The sequence below is a fragment of the Hydra viridissima genome, unplaced genomic scaffold (genome assembly GCF_058129835.1).
Source record: "Hydra viridissima isolate aposymbiotic clone 2 unplaced genomic scaffold, HvirCarnegie_v1 scaffold_8, whole genome shotgun sequence".
Lineage (NCBI taxonomy): Eukaryota > Metazoa > Cnidaria > Hydrozoa > Anthoathecata > Hydridae > Hydra > Hydra viridissima.
In genome coordinates, this window is record NW_028324307.1 from 16776176 (window position 1) to 16794478 (window position 18303).

An 18303-nucleotide genomic window follows, 5' to 3' on the forward strand; every position below is an offset into this window, starting at 1 on the left:
AACCTTATCTGCCTCCTTGCTCCGGATCTATAGGGGAACTTGGAAGGTGAGGAACAAGGACTCTTTACTGCTATGCTAGCAAGCTCAACATCCTCAGATACCATCTATTTATAAAAAGACTGTCCAGCAACCATCATATCCTTATTTAGAAATCATAATGAGATCTTCAGATTTGCTCCCCCCTCCTTTAATTTGTAGTAGCAGACCATGAGGACCTGTTCCAAAGTCACTTTAAAAAAAAATTGTAATTATATTATATTTGATTTACCTCTTTCATTAACTTCCATCTTCTTTTCCGTCTCCAGTTCTTCCAAAAACCAGTACCGATTGTCCTTAAAAACTTCTCCCTCTTCCTACCAGATTTGGTCCAGCGACGATTGAGCCTCTTCAGCCAAACCTTAGCAACCTCTTGCCCAGGTCCAATGTCCTCCAGCAACAAGGTATTTATTTGGACACCCTTGGTAAGCTGGTCGACCTGACACATGTCGTGAATTTGTGAAATGCGATCCGTAATAATATTGTAATAATATGTCCCAAATTTACTGCATTTATCTGTAAAACATGAAATACTTATTAGGGTCTATGAAGTGATTATTTTCAACATAATTAAACAAAACACGTTTTACCCATTTAAAGTATAATTTTCAAAGAGAAAACGGTATTTTAGAAAGAAATGTTACTTAGACGGCCTGCATTAAAGTTAAGTTGCCTGCAAGGTGGAATTTAAAATAGATTTTATTCTGTGAATGACGTCTTCCAAAATACTAGAAAGCAATTAGCGTGTACATTTAAAGCAATAATAGATTTATGTGGTCTTTAAAGGTTATGGGAATATACTCATTGGATCTATTTAAAGGCGCTAATAAAATGTCGCGGCTGTAAATAATATACAAAAGGGCTTGGTATTATAAATAATTTTATTCGCATTTATATATATATATATATATATGAATATATATATATATATATATATATATATATATATATATATATATATATATATATATATATATATATATATATATATATATATATATATATATATATATATATATATATATATATATATATATATATATATAAAGAGAGAGAAGAGATATATATATATATATATAAAGAGAGGAAAGTATTTTTTCTGACAATAGATCATTTTAAACTTCTTCTTTTTTGGAAACTTAAATGTATAAACTCTTACCCTGTATAAATTTTTGAGGGTGAGAAATTTTTCAAAACCTCTATAGCCTTGTTTTACTATGGTGAGGTTCTATGTAAAACTCAAGAAAAAAGTTTTCATTTATAGTTTTAATAAAAAAAATTTTCCTCATTATTCAAAAAATGAAAATCAAAAATTACTTTTAATATATATGTCCATTAAAAGCGCTTGATAAAAATCAACAGTTCATATTAGTACATAAATAAGATAAACTTTTGTAGAGTAGGAATATTTTACTGATATTCCAAGAATTTTTTTGTGTGTTTCATAGTATCCTGTATACAATTTCTGGTACATTCTGCACATATATTTAATTGCATGGTGTTAGATTACTTTGTCATCATCTTTCCAATCTTAAAGTAAACATTTATTGGCTCTTTCATTATTCTTAGTTCTTTCATTATTCTGAACAGCTAGGAAGAGCTTAATATATGCTGGAGATTGATGTCCATGTTTCTTTTACAAAGTCAAACTTTTTAATTAATTGGTCTGCCTTGTTGAACCAGAATGAAAGTAAGTAATGCCAATATGGCTCTGGCATTACTCTGATGAGGAAGGGTCTTAAAACATATCTTTGGAAATTCCATGTGCTGAATAATTTATATAGTAATGTCTAAGAAGTGAATACTCTGCCTGTGAGAAATGTATGGTTGAAAGTGAATGGTGCGGAAGAGTATTATTCACAGATGTGAATTGCCCATTGCGTACCAATGAAAGTATTTTGCAATAGATGACCAAGAACACCATAATGGTTCAACTCCATTACTTGAGCTTGGAATAGGCATGGTGACAAATTTTCCAATTGATTATATGCATCTAGTCTGCATAGGTGTTGTTGGTAAGTTAGTTTAACAGTGGATAGGTCTTATAGGCCGTTACCCTGCAAAAAAAACTGCTGAAATTTTAGATAAAATAATTAGCATGGCTAAATGTTTTCTCGTAATTTAAGTTTTCTCGTAAACCACGTGCTATTCATGAAATTAGTTATTGGAAAGCAACTGAGAATAGAAATTTCCTTCTGGTTTTGCTGCATTAAATTGAACTGTTGATGATGATGTTTATAAACATTTTTTGTTGTTGGTCTGTGGAGTAAGTAACCCTCACCTATGTAAAACACATTCAAAGTACGCTGGCAGCCTCTTCAAATTGTTTGTTCAGCATGCACACAGTTTGTACGGAAAAGAATTTTTAGTGTATGATGTTCACAACCTTGTGCATTTAGCCTCAGACGCATAAAGATTTGGTCCTCCTGATAGTTTTAGTGCATTACAACCAATACAACAAGTTGTAAAACGATTAGCTAGATGACAAGTTTTTTTGTAGAACAAGATACAATTTCCGATGAGTTTGTTATGTCTGGTAAACACGAGCAAGGTCCCATTTTATCAATATTTTCAAATTGTGCTCAGTATTTAAAGTTGAAAACAAGCTGTTTTTTAATGAAAATAAGTGTTTCTGAATGAATAAATGTGACTGTTGTGTGTTATTAAGCAAAAAATCAGTATTGCCATGTTAAAAACATTTTTGTTCAAGATAGTAAAATCTTTTTACTCTGCCTTAAATTTATTTCATCAAATGATTATTTTGACTTTCCCATAAAATCAAGCTGCCTACACATCATAGTAGTAAAAGATGTAAACACGAATCTGCTTAGCTTTCCAGTGTCGGATATAATAAGAAAGTGTATACTTACGCAATTCACATGCAGTGTTGATAATTATATTAGATAATTATACAATTGAAGCATTTGATGATTTGTCTTTAACTCTTTCATGCTCCAATTATCATCCCATAACTAAAAAAAATCCAAACTTTGTTTTTTAGAACCTCATTTATGCCAATATGACATAAAAAAAAAAAAGAAGAAGAAAAAATTATGTGAAGATGTCATTTGAGTTTGTTAAAATAGAACAACACTGCCCCCCGATAGGTATTTTTAATAAAGAAACAATTTTGAGTTTTAGCAATGTTAATTCTACACCACATTTGTTAAAGCAGTAATAAAATTAAAATAACAAAACAGTCAAAGAGGGATGTTAACAACAGTCGAAGAGGGATGCTGACAACAGTCGAAGAGGGATGCTGACAACAGTCGAAGAGTGATGTTAACAACAGTCGAAGAGGGATGCTTGTAGTAGATTAAAACATTTAAAACTATTGGTTGACTTCATGAAACTCATTAAAACGATTTCTTGCTTTTAAAACACACAGGCTTATCTTGCATTTCATGAATTAAATAAAAGTAAAACCATTTCTAAAATGCCTACAACGACTCTGTTTCTCTTGAAATATATATGTATATATATATATATATATATATATATATATATATATATATATATATATATATATATATATAAATCTTATATCTTCAAGTAAAATCACTATAGATGCACAAATCTTTTTCTATATTTGTATCCTCGAGATCACTGTTATTATTATCACTATCAACACCACTATCGTCAAAATCTATGACTAAAGTTTCTTCAGAAACTAACTTTGTTATAACTATTTGTGTGTGTTTAGAAGAATAAAAATTTTTTGCCTTTGCCATAGTTTGTTTTACTTTAAGCTCTGAAAATAAATAAGTTCCATCAAATTACACACAGTCACACACACACACACATATGTAATATATACTTATGTGTGTATATAAACAAGTACAAAGCACACCTATTAAATCATATAGCATTGCACTCAATATAACCATAATTAACATATATAATCACATCCACAGTAATATTTTATATTTACTAAAAGATAAAAACAAAAATAATGATACTATAAATAATAATAAAAATAATAATATTTTAATCTTTAAACTTGTTTTAAAAATTAAATGATAAAAAAGTATTTTGATTAAAAAATCTTATTGCTTAAAATAGTAATAATAATGGGCAGGATTTTATATCGTTGAAGCACGGTGTTGTTCTACAACAACAAATTAATTTTATTTATTAGTTCAAAAAGGTTAAATTTGTTATTATAAAACTACCCAGCGCATAAAAGGGTTAAACAGTTTTTTATGTTTTATGTTTTTTGATTTTTATATACTGTTGTTTGACACAAAGTTTAAAGTTTATAAGCGTAGAAAAACTATGGCTGGTGGTAAATATATAATTGTGGAGTTTATTGGAGATGAAGTAGAACCTGTTCCTTTAACGTGGTTGTCTGGAGATAAAAAGAGTTGCTATTGGCCACCCTCTCATAGTACTTCAAAGATAAAAAAAGCTGTTATTACTTCTCAAATACCTAATACAGACAGTTGCTCTATGCATGAAGTGATTCGTTCATTAAGAACTGCAGGTTTTTCTTAACATTAAACTTGAACTGTCAGTTCAAACTAAAAAACTATATTTATTTCTTAATAATATTTGATTGATTTATGGAATGAATTTTTTAAATGAATTTTTTATTGTCTTGAAAATTAAAAACAAAATGAAATATTCAGCTGTTTTGTTTTAATAGATACATTTGAAAAAGCAACCGATATTGCAACAAGGGCTGAATTAACCTCTACAACAGAAGTTGAAGATAATATTTTAGATTTTAAAGTACCAAGTCGAGCATCCAAAATGAATGCATTTCATAGTTTGGAAGAATTTAAATTTGTTCATGATGAAAGTCACTAGGTGGGTAGAGTAGCAAAGAACAAAAAAAGTGCAAGTCTGTTGCTATTTTCTCCCACTGTTCCTTCTGGGCTTCTTTCTGCCATTAGGAAGAATACACTTTATTTTCCGTTTGTAATTACTTTTATTTGGAATAATACACGATACTATCTTAATTATCAAATTTAACATTAAGATAAAAACTTACAGTTTTGTTTAGAATACCAATAAAAGTGTTTGTTTATTTTTAACCTTATTATTCTTTAACCCTTTGCACTCCAGCCTAGTAATGCATAAAGCCTACCAGCAACTCCAGCACTATATTAATTCCAAGTACATACCTATGATATAGATGAAAAATAGAGTCGTTTAAATAAAACAAAATTTTTATTTCTTAGTTATTTTATAAACAAAACATATTCTAATTTATATTATAAAAGAAAAACATAAATTTTATGACTTAAAATTTTTTAAAGTGCGATATCTTTCGAAACAATTGCCCATGTGCATTCGCAGTTTACCGGGACAAGTATCACAGTATTCCGAAGTTTCGCGTCTTTGTCCTTTTTCCTGTCTATTAGAACAAACAATACAATCTCTTTTCTTGCCTTTTCGCAATATGTGCAGTTTTTTGTCCAGTCTTGTTTCAGTTGCTGAAGTGAAAGGTCTTGATCGATCATCGCGGAATTCGCCTACAAGTTGATCGACTAATCTCTTGACGAACTTCAAATGGGGTAGTGGTTTTTCGTTCTTGCTTTTTTTTTACACACTTATATAAAATGCATGCATTTATTGCAGATATCTCCATTCCCCAAAAGAACATCTTCCTCCACCACTTAAGAGATTTTCTTAGAAAACAATATGATGATGCGTATTGATCAGCGCGATCAACACCACCCATTGCAGCCGTGTAGTTAACAACAATTTTTGGCTTTTCCACATTTTGTTGTTCATCTTCTCTTACAAATCTGGTTTTTGTAATGAATTCAGCGCTATCACTGGTGCTTATCAGCGTAACCACCCTTTTATCTTTCCAAGACAATATCATCGTTGTTCCCTTTTTGTAAGCGATCGATTTATTTTCACCGAATTTGGGTTTCTTTATTGGATCAGGTATGCCCTTGCGATTGATTTTTATTGTACCTGTTAGATGGCATTTCATTTGTAATAACTCTTCCGCCAGGACAATGCTAGTGCAATACCTATCTGTATACATATGGTAACCTTGTGCGTCTAGTACGTTCGACAATAAATTGTTATACAGGTGCAAAGGAATTCTAGTGCTGACAGGCAATTGAGGTTTTATAAGATTATCGGAGGTAATACTACCATAATATGGGAGAATATTGTACACATATCCAGTTTCTGAGTAAGCCAAAATGTATATGCGTTTGCCCCATTTTGTAGGCTTATTTGGATTGTTGGTTATAATACTAATTTTACCTTTGATTTTTATTACCGATTCCTCGACACATATCTTGTCCTGGTACAAAATATTCCGCAAATTTTGAATTGATATATTCCATAAAATTACTGACCCGTTGAATCCGTGTTCTGATGTCTGTTTGTTGCTGATTAACTGTTTTTAAATGTAACATTCAAAATAATTGGTTAAATCTGCTTCTAGTGAACACTTCAGAAAAAAATGATATTTTGGTATTTGCACTAGTACACCAATAATCTTGAACATTTGGCAAAACCACAGTTCCCATATTCAAAATTACACCGATAAAGGCCCAAAACTCCTCCTTATTTGTGTCGCGCCATGTATGCCATATAGAATCTTTGGAAAGAGTTTTATTTTTCAATTTGGTCTTGGCGTAACTATTTGTTTCTGACACTATTTCGTCCACTAACTCTTCCGTGAAATACAGTTTAAAAAATTGTAATGGTTCCTCGATGTTGAAAACTTGTGGCCGTGGTATTTTATTTCCTGTTGAAAAATTGATTTTTTCCAAAGGAATGTCGTTTCCCGTAATATTACTCCATACATCGCCGTCTACAGATGGTGTATCTTCGTCCTCTAAATCAGATTCAATAATTGCAATTCTTCTTTTTTTTCTAACTACTATTACGTCACTATCTGTCTCTAACTGATTTTCTTATTCGATTTCACTTAAATCGGCGCTTGCAAACGCACAATCGAGTTCATCTTCCACATCACTTATTTCACAACTATCGTCAAAATTTTCGCCGTCCATCTTCACTACACGAAGGGTTAATAATCTGTTTCATACCTTGGAGTTGTGTGTACCTTGAAGGCACATCAATTCTGTTGCCATCTTGAATGATGAATTCAAACTGAAATTTTAGTTGCATGCATTGGCCATTAAAGGCTCATAATAAGTTGTTTTACCACTGCTTAACACATTTGTTATTGCAATAAAATTAAAAGATTTTTTTTCGGCAACAAAAAAAAATTTTTTAGGGCGTATTCTTTTTTTTCTACAGCTGTAGATATAAACTTTACTTTAAAACTGATTTTCAGAATTTGTAAAGCATGCTTTTAGCTACATTTATGCATGTTTGAAACTGATTAACTCTTAACCTATAAATATATGGTAGCGATTTTGTAAAAACTATGGTAGCGGTGTACCTTGTAGGTAACTAATGTTGAGTACCTTGGTGGTACCACCGAGGTACACACTTGCATGATTTTGTAAATACTATTTTTATTAAGTTTGTTATGAAAATATTTCTTTAATGTCGTTATGGTTTATTATTATTATTTTTGTGAATTAAGAATTTCTTTAGTATAATATGTGTAATAAAATGTGTGTATTTCTTTGTAACATTTTAATTATTTGTTTAATAAGCTTATTATCAAATAGCTTAGTAATTAAAAATAATTAAATACTGATAAAAGCATTTTCAATAATGCTTTAAAAACTATGATGTACTTCCATTTTATAAAAAGTTAATTTTACTGATATTTGATTGTTTTTAATGTGTTTCATTTATTCTTAGAAAAACCAAAACACAAAATTAGTAAAAGGCCTAGAAAGAAAAATGGATTTAAAATAAAACCTATACGAAAAGAAGACATAGAAAGAGCTATAAAACTTATAGTGAACAATGAACTGTCTATATACAGAGCTTCTGTTGACTTTGACATTCCTGAAACAACCTTAAGAAGACACAGAAACAAATTCCTTGAATCAGGTTTAGAAAAATTTTGTTACAAGAAAGACAACAACGTTAAGCAAGTCTTCACGGTAAAAGAAGATAAACTTCTAGTTGATTACATTTTGAAAGCTGCTGATCTTCATTATGGACTGACTTTGAAAGAGATTCGAAAATTGGCTTACCAATTTGGAAAAGCAAATCAAAAAAAGTATGATGCACCCTGGTATAAAAACCAGATGGCTGGAAAAGAGTGGCTGAAAATCTTCCGGAAAAAATATTCTAAAGAATTGTCGCCTAGAAAGCCTGAGGCAAAAAGTCTAGCGCGCTCAACTGCTTTTAATAGGGAAAATGTAGCACTTACTTTTTAGAACTATGAAGTAACTCTTAGGCTTAAACAAAATCAAGGTATTACAGCATTTAATGTATGGAATGATCACGAAACCAGTGTTAGCACTGTCCATAACCCTCTCAAAATCTTAGCAAGAAAAGGTCAAAAACAGGTGGGCGGAATGACTAGTGGTGAACGAGGATATAGTATAACAATGGTTGTAGCAATAAAGGCTGGAGGTGGCTATATGCCTCCAATGTTGATTTTTCCTGGTAAGAAGTTTAAGGACTTTATGTTAAAAGGGGCCCTACAACCTTCACTTGGTGGAGCAAACCCATCAGGATGGTCAAATGAAGACTTATTTCTAAGATTTATGAAACATTTTGTAAAGCACACTCGTTCAAGTAAGGAAAATCCTTCTTTTCTTTTACTTGACAACCATGAGTCATATCTCAATACCAACAATCCAGCTAGCAAAATATAATGGGATTACAATGGCAACATTTCATCCACACACTAGTCATAAAATGCAACCCTTAGACAGAGGCGTATTTGGTCCATTTAAGACATATTACATCAAAAAAAATGGAGGATTGGATGTGAAAACCAGACAATACTGGGAAACCAGCAACAATCTATGATGTATCAGAAATTGTTGGACATGCTTTTCCCTTAGCTTTTTCTCCAAACAAAATTACGCACAATTTTCTAGTAAGTGGCCTTCATCCACTGAATAAAAGCATTTTCAAAGATTATGAGTTCTTGTCATCCACTATAACAGATCGACCACAACATGTGTCTGAAGACTAACCTGGAAACAAAAGTAAGCATATTGAAGACTTTTTGAGCAGACCTGGGCCCTCAACCAATACTGAGGTAACGAGCTGTAGTCTTGCTTCTTTTGCAAACCAGATAAACGCTAAGATTGTGTCTCCTGATATCATTCTACCTTACCCAAAAGCTCAACCACAAAAACAAACTGGAAGAGGTCGTCCTAAGAAAAAGTCTTGCATTTCAACTTCCGGCCCCGTAACACTTCAAAGTGAAAAAAAAATCTGGCAATAAAATGAAAGACAAAACTGATAATAAACAACCGGGACCTGTTTTGAAAAAAAAGCTGACCATTACCTTGGAGCAAAGAACAAAATTAGAGGAAAATGTAAATGTAGAATCTAAAAAAGTAGTATCTGCTCAGTCAGAAATAGACTTCAAGGTTATGAAAGATTCAGATTTAAAATCCAGTCTGGAGTTTTTATCTTAGCACAAATTCAAGGCAAACGTGCTGTAAAAAACTTTGTAGCAGAAGTGCTAGAAATTGCTGACACATTTTTTAAAGTTCAGTACTTGAAAAAAAACACAAAATCACAAAGATTTACTAGAGAAGATAAAACTGTGTATGAATTGGACAAATCAGACATGGTCTTTCAGTTGCCACCTCCCTCTATTGCAGGAGGTTCAGCACGACAGCTGGAAAAACTATCATTTGGTATTACCTTTGATAACATAAATTAGAGTAGACAAAATCAGAGTGAAAGACTTAAATTTACTATACTTTAATGTAGACTTTTGTTATTAATCTTTTCTTAATAAACTTTATTTCTGATGTAAGTTTTTAATACTTCTAAATTTGAATTAGTTTAAGTTTATAATCATATATAACTATATAAATTAATAAACAGTTTGGATAAATTTAACTAGTTTGATTAATATTATCTTAATTGAGGCTGATATGAAGTCTAATTATCCTATAAGTAAACATTATATCAAATTTCTACCATGTTGAGTACTTAATCTGTTAAAACAATAATACTACCAAGGTACAACATACATACCTCCAAGGTATACCACCGGTGGTGTACCTAGACTGTAGCGTGGTATGAAAAAATACGTCTGGATGTTTAATAAAAAATCCTAGAGCGACTAATATCATCAAGTTAAAGAAAATACACTGTGTCAAAAAAGTTTCCATCCACCTGTCCTGTTCATTTTTCAGACGCGATAACTTTTTATTGAACAAAAATATAAGCAAAATTTCAACTAAATGATATCAGTTAACCATTCAAGAAATATTGTAAAAAAAGATTTTACAAAATATAGAATAGAAAATTAAATATCGCATTTTAAACTAACCAATGCCTATCTTTTGCACCAAAAAAGTTTTCATCCACCCTGCACTCCAACCTCAATTTGTTATGTAATCAGTATTAAAGTAACGTTTTTTAAATATAAATTAGATTTAGTAAGATTTTCGTATTACTTTTTCTCTATATTATCTTTTATATTTTTAATTTTTGTTAGAATAATTATTAAAAATGAGAGTTTCAGAGGAAATTCGATCACTTATTGTCAGACTATGGAAGGAGGGAAAATTAGAGCGAAATATAGGAGAAGTAGTAAAGAAACCACGTTCAACTGTGCATTCCATTATCAAGAAATACCAAACCACCAAAAAAATTGCTGATAAGCCACGTACAGGACGTCCAAATAAGATTCAAGTATTGCATTGACGAGCTATTCTGAGAAGAGTCATCCAGAATACTAAAATAAGTGCTCCAAAACTTGCTGGAATGCTGAAAAATGATTTTTATGGAACTCTAAGTGTCATGCCTTTCGGCAATCATCAGCTATTGTGTATATTGTTACTTAAAAACCTTTTAAAAATTATAAATTAAAATCACGGTAGAACGAGTTCTGACGTTACTAAACCGAAACAAAACAAAAAGATGTCAAAGGTTTTAATCCCTGGTATCGAATAAGGATAGCAAAAATTTTAGCACCGGGTTTATATTTTTAGATTTTAGCATCCATATTTATTTGTAAAGTTCTGTGTCATTTTTACATTTAGGTGCGTTGAAAGATTTAAGGTGGTTGGCATATCTTAGTTTAAATGTAATTTCACTTATACCGAAATAAACTTTTTCTTTGAATTGAGGATCTCCAGAACTTACAGTGGCTTGATATACAACATTGCTAGAAAAGCATTGGTTATTTAACGGACAACTTTTTTTGTCTTTGCAGTAGGGTGTCCCAAAAATATATCATAAATGGAATTTTAATGTGCGGAATACTACATTTAGCATAATTTTATCCATAAAGAAAAACAAAAAAAAAAAATTAAGTTTTTAGCTCAAGCGGAAGGTTATTTAGGTGAATTCACTTTTATATATTAATTTATAATAAATAAATTTTGATTTAAAATTGATTTTTATCCGAGTCGATTTTTATTTATGTTTCGACAAAAGCATGGCCAACAATAAAAATAAATGATGCGTGTTTTATAAACAATAAAAACTAATGATGCGTAAATTTAACTCAAGCCAATATATAATTAAAGCTGAAATCAAGTTAAAAAGTTGTTTTCAACCAAGAAATTCGTCTAAAACACAGGTTTGAAATTGTATATAAAACTTATTTACCAGTTTCACTATTTTTTCATTATTTTTTGTATATATTATAGAATATACTATAATCTATAGTTCTATACTACAATCCTGATTCAATACACTACAACTAAATGCGTCTAATGAGGATTTTTTAAATAAAATAAATTTTAGAAAATGTCTCTAAACATAAAATATCACGTTAATTCACTGAGAACAGATATTGATGATGCATCAAAAGCTACAAGGAAGAGGAGACAATTTTATTTGCTAGGGTTTCCTTTTCAGAGTTTTGCCCCTAATAGACTTCCAACAAATGGAGAAATGCTGAGAAGGTATTACTGGCTTAATCTCGAAAAAAGCATAAGGTAAATCTGAAAGCAATTAACAAAAGCATCACATTTTTTACACGTTTAATGTTAACTTTTTAATGCTTTTTTTTTTTTTTTAAACTTTTTAGCACCACACAGATCAACATCAAAATTGGTTGTCCAGTTGCTTCCGGGAAGACGTATTTAAGATGCTCCAGGTTTGCTGATGAAGTGTGAAGAGAGAATACTAAGCAGATAGTTACTGGTGTCTGTATTCTGAGAGAGCTTGTCAATTTATGGGAGCAGGCTGGATTTAATGATGTTTTCATTGTGACGGAGCAAACTATCAAGACCAGAATCACCAAAAAAGTCAAGGAATACCACACTTTAAAAATGCTAAAAACACTCGAACTACCAGAGGGTAGCTACAAAAAGAAGGTGAACACTTTTTTGAAAGAGAGCAGTGCTCTCTTCTATATTAATAAAACAAACATATTTGATTTAATAAAAAGTGATAAAAATAGGGATGATGAGGCTAAGAAGGAAGACATAAAATTCTTGAGGCTTTGTCTGAGAGGGGATATGGTCAAATTCGGGAACATGGAAAATAAATTTTGTGAAAATGCTCACAGGGCACAAGAAAAAATAATTAAGATGTCTGAAAAAATCCAAAGACATAGAGATAAAAATATGAAAAAGGAGATAAGCTATTTGGAAAGTGAGTTTTCAAGCACAGATAGTGGCAATCAAACTGAGTGCGACGAACTATATTTACCTCCAGCTAAAGTCCAGAAAAAACAGAAAAGGTTTCAGAGTGACATCAAAGTTTGCCTTCAGTTAAGTATGGAAAATATTCTTAACAATTGGATTCCAATTATGACCAGATTTGGAATTGGAGTCAGGCCGGGTAAGTGTCTTTTGTCTTCTCTTTACAAGGCTGATGGAGTTAATATTGATAATATCTCGATATCAAGATCAACTCTAAACAGGAAAACTCATAATGTTGTGGAGTCTGAGGCACAGATAATTAGAGAGGAAAACATTGGTAAAATAAGAGCTTTAAAAGTTGTGGTACATTTCGATACCAAGATTTTGAAAAGATACGATTGGAAAAAAGGAATTTCTAAATATGAGGATAGAATTGCTATCAGCGCATCTTCACCAGAGTCTGGTCCACTAGACTTTCTTCTTGGCATCTTAAAAATCGAAAGCTCCAAGGGAAGTGATCAAGCCATTGCAATTCAAACAATGCTTGAATACTATGAAATGTCGGATCAGATTATTGGATTGTGTTCTGACACAACATCCAGTAACACTGGTAAAAATAAAGGTGCTGTAAGTATTATTATTTCCTATGCCCTTAAAAGACCGGTTTTCTGGTTAATGTGCAGACATCACATTTATGAAAGACACGTGGCTCATGTGATGAAAGAAATATTTGGTCCTACAAGTAGTCCCAGCAAAAAACTTTATATAATTCTCCAAAAACTATGGCCGCAGATTTACAAAGATGTAAATAAACTTGAGAGAATTGTAAAGTTTGACTGGTCTCAAGATGCTTTCAGGCCCGGCTTTTTACTGTTTAAACTTGCCTTGGATACTAAAGAGTTTTCATAAGAATGCTTTTCAGACAGGTGATTACAAGTATCTTTGTGAGCTTATGGCATTTTTTCCAGGAGCTGAGTTATCGAACTTTTCATTTAAACAGCCTGGAGCTCATCATGAAGCAAGGTTTATGGCTGACTGTATATATTTACTGGTTATTCAGATGACTCAAAAGTACCACCCTGCTGATTCCGAAACAGTTGGAAAAAATACAATAAACCATCTGAAAGTCGCAACCAACTACATAGCATTTTTTCATAAACTCTTCTTTTTAAAAAGCCCTAATGCTTTTCAAGCACCTTCAAATGATTTAATGGCGTTCGATATTGCTTTTCAGTTAAAAACAATAGACGAGTTTAAAGAATTTGCAGCAATAGGAAAGGTTCTTTACCTAAGTCTTAAGCGTCACACTTGGTATCCGTTTCCGCAACAAATTATTTTTGCTCTTGCTGATAAGGATCTGAAAACCGAAGTTAAGACCAACATGTTAAACAAACTGCTTTCTTATGATATCATAAGAATTGGTCTGATTAAAAAGAGACCTGAAACTAAGGTTGAAATTATTCCTACATCAAAATTAGAAGACTTTGTCAACGAGCAGTCCTACCTTTTGTTCTTGCTATTGGAGGTCTCCAAGAAGGAAATTCTGCTATGGAAAAAAAAGGCATCGAAGCATGTGAAAATGAGGAAGTTTCCCAGTCTTTTACTTACTTTTCAAAGTGTGTAAGAGCACTTGCAGTTGTAAATGACCGTGCAGAACGCCACATTAAGTTAATTCAAGATTTCATAGAGAGAACACACAATGAAGACAGGCTTCAGGATACTCTCCAGGTATTTTCTTCAATAATACGAAATATAAATGTGATTTTTAGTTGTTATTAATAATAATGGTTGTTAATGTATATGTAGTACTTTTTATAAATTTATGTATTTGTAGTTTAGGTAGTTCAGAAGAGCCGTAAAAAGGTTTCAAAGAACGCTACAAAGAAAGATTTAAAAATTATAGTTATATATTATTTGTATTAAAAATATTGGTTTATGTTATTTTACAATATGTTATATTATTTTTTGATGTTTGAAAAAAGTGATTTTTTGATATTGAAAAGGTAAAACTTTTATAGCTCATAGTTTTCGAACGTTAAAAGATTTTTGTGTCAATTTTAAATTTTATCGACGAATATATATTTAGTTGAGAATAGTAAAAAAAAATTACGTATCACCTTGTTGCTCTTACGTTTAGGGCAGTTGTAGCTAAAACTTTAGGGCTTTTTGTTCCCAGGATCCAATCATTGTAATTTTTTGCAAAGCTTCCTTATTTAACATAAGTATAAACATATATGTTTGGAGTTTGTTCTGTCTGAAAATTAAATTCAAACGTTAAAAAATGCTGTATCTGCGCATGCGCCTGCATTCTAAAAATTATTTGCTGTTCATTTTGTTGCATTTAAAATAAATTTCTCCTTAAAATTGATGATTAATTTTGTAAAAAAATTTACTTAAAAAGTTTACGACAAACATATTTGTTTAAAACGCAGAACTTTTTTTGTTTGCTTAGGTAACAATTGTAATCGGAATAATATAAACTAAGTTATTATTAAGTCAAGTTTTACTTATTAAATTAAAAGTGAATTCACCTAAACAACCTTCCCCTTGAGCTAAAAACTTAATTTTTGTTTTGTTTTTCTTTATGGATAAAATTGTGCTAAATGTTGTATTCCGCACGATAAAATTCGATTTATGATATATTTTTGGGACACCCTAATATGGAATCGCCTGATGTTTTCAAATTATTATAAAGAATCTTTTATTTCTAAAATGTAGGGGAACATGGGGCAAGATGACGAACGTTTTGAAAAGCACTTATATCTTAGTCACTAAGTGTTCCAATATGTAAAACTTTATCAAGATTAAAAATAATCATGCGCTACTGATGTATCAAAAAAACCTTATAAAAATTGAAAAAAGTCTGGAAAAAACTCATTAACCAATGTTACCTCAAATCGTCATCTTGCCCCGTATGCGGGGCAAGATGACGATTTTAAAATAAGTTAATTCCATGATACCATTACTACCTTAAATATCACGGTATCATAAATTCTAGTTTATAAAATAAGTAATATAAATAGTGGTGTAATTTTTTAAAAAAATTAAGTTATATATTTATATAGGGCTATGCAAAAAAACCTGTTAATCAGTTCATATTAAATTCCAACACAACAAAATAAAGCAAATGTCAAACAAAATATTTTAATGCGCAATAAAACAATTTAATAATTGCTAAGCTACACAAGTGTAACATACAATACAAGTAAATTTGTGTTCAACATATTGCCCACAAGTTAAATGACAACAGTGTTCACATGATTTACACATATCCCAGTCATCATCAAGCAATTGATCATTAGGATCACCATAGATAATTTCACAATACCAACATGAAATTTCTTCAGTTTTGTCAACTATTTTTGAAATTTGAATTTTGGATTTTTTTTTCGCTCTATTTTTGGCTTTGTCATTCTTCTTTCTATTATTAGTTACAATTGCTGTTTTTTTAAGCTGGTCCTTCTTTTCTCTAACAGCTTTCTTTATTTTTTGCTTCATCAGTTTTTCTTGTTTCTCGAGTGCAGCTAATTGAACTGCAGCTTTAAAAGGGGAACTTGTTGCCACTTCTGCTCGCTTGAATTTTCTTTTACGGCTAGCACTATTTGTAACCCTACAAGCAATAGGATAAGGTCGAATGTTCTCAGGTGATACAGTTTTAGCCACATCGTTTAACTCTATTAGGGTTCATTAACACTTGCATCTGCATTCGATTAAATGCATTTTGGTTCAGTGTTAACAGTTGGCAATGATAAAGAGTTGTTGTTTGTTAAATGATATGGTCAATGCTGATGTTACTGCATTAAACTTCACCTTTGATGTTGACTGTTGCTGGTGATCTTCAACTACTGGAACAAATATTACAAAAAAAACTATACAACAAATGTCATAAAAATCATCATAAAACTATTTAGGTTAATTTTATGTTAATTCATATTCTATTATTTAGCATAATTGTCCAATATTATAGATAAGCTAAAGTTATTAGCTTATTTAAATTATAAATTGTCAGGTAAAGATTTGTAGATAAAAAAAAACAAAGACAAACATTTTTTAACTTTTAGTTTTAAGAAATAATAAAAAACTGAACTGTCTAGATAATATATAATTTACATATAATTTATTCCTGATTGATTATTTGATATAATCTGATTATTTGATATAATCTGATTTTTTGGTATTGAGCTATCACTGGTCAATGATGGTGCAGAGTCAGTTAAAGAAAAAATCTGCGGATTGAAGGGCCAGATTCCAGTTTCTTCAAATCCTTTTCTTGCAATTCCAGTTGTTGCTGATCGGTCATATGCATGTCTTACAAGTGCAGGAATCTGTGCTTCAGTAATAGGTCTACCTGGGTGATTTACCATCCAGTTATCACAAGCTTGACTGTAGTAAGTTATGAATGGTGAAAAGAAGGTAACATCCAGAAGTTGCATCATATGGGTGGCATGTGGTGGCAATGTTAGCATTACAATTGAATGTTTTCTGCAGTATTCAATGGCTGAAAAACTTATGCGTGAGTTATGGTTATCCACAATTAACAAAACAGGATCAGCAATAGTTGATTTTGTGTGATAAGCGAAGTGCTTTAAATAATCTACAAAAATTTCCTGCGTCATCCAACCAGACTTATGGGCAAAGCCAACTGAATCAAGTGGAGAATTGTCCAGAAAATCATGCCGCATGCTTTTTCGTGGAAAAATAAAAGCTGGAAGTACGTAAATTCCAACAGCATTCATGCTACAAACTATGGTTACGGTTTTTCCTCTTTCAGCAGAAACAACTTTGCCCACTCTTTTAATGCCTTTGACAGAAAATACTTTTGGGATTTTTGTTGGTACAGTGGGTAACCCACTTTCATCAGCAATGAAGATTCTTGAAGGTAAAAATTTATGCGTTCTCAAGAGATCTCGAAGTAAATCAAAAAGTATTGCAACCTGTGGGGAGTTAAAACCTTGAATTCTACCCAAAGACGTCATTTCAGGAGTTCGTAATGAAATATTGTTGTGGCGTTTCAAAAATCCACTTAACCAGTCAAGACCAGTAATTCTTAACTCCCTGTTAAAATTATGTTGAACATTATTAAGTTCTGCAAATTCAAATGCAAATTTTCTGAGCTGTACTGAGGTCATACCAAAAAATCTTTTGCTTAACTCAATTAAATATTCTGCAAGTAATTTTTCCATTTCCATTGAAAATACAGGACGAAACCTTCCATTGCTGATTGAAAATTAATCAGAAGATTTTTAAGGTAACGCCTCAGTGTTGCTTCAGGAACTCCATAATTTAAAGCAGCTTGGTTCCTGCTGCAAGCATTGGAATTGAAAGCTTCAATAGCTTGAGTCATGTTCTGCATTGTCCAATTTCCATTGGCACCTCTACTCGTAGTTCTGATACAGTTGCGAACCATTTTAATAACTGCAAATAACACAATAGTTCACAATGGAACTGCCAATTTAAATAAATGACATGAAAATACATGTACCATATTAGAAATATACTTATGTATATATATATATATATATATATATATATATATATATATATATATATATATATATATATATATATATATATATATATATATACATACACACACATATATATATACATTAGGGCGGGTCATACTTTT

At 31.1% G+C, this 18303-nt stretch overlaps 3 pseudogenes across 1 annotated transcript; 2 read left to right on the forward strand and 1 right to left on the reverse strand.

Annotated features, from left to right (window-relative positions):
- The first annotated feature begins 4311 nt into the window (after positions 1–4311).
- Positions 4312–5010, forward strand: LOC149885372 (uncharacterized; annotated as a pseudogene).
- Positions 5011–11915: 6905 nt separating this feature from the next.
- Positions 11916–14597, forward strand: LOC145187911 (uncharacterized; annotated as a pseudogene). The gene is made up of 3 exons (XR_016454657.1): positions 11916–12023; positions 12116–14402; positions 14514–14597. The product of XR_016454657.1 is annotated as an uncharacterized LOC145187911 (transcript).
- A 1429-nt stretch (positions 14598–16026) lies between these two features.
- On the reverse strand, positions 16027–17140 carry LOC149885373 (uncharacterized; annotated as a pseudogene).
- Positions 17141–18303: the final 1163 nt, after the last annotated feature.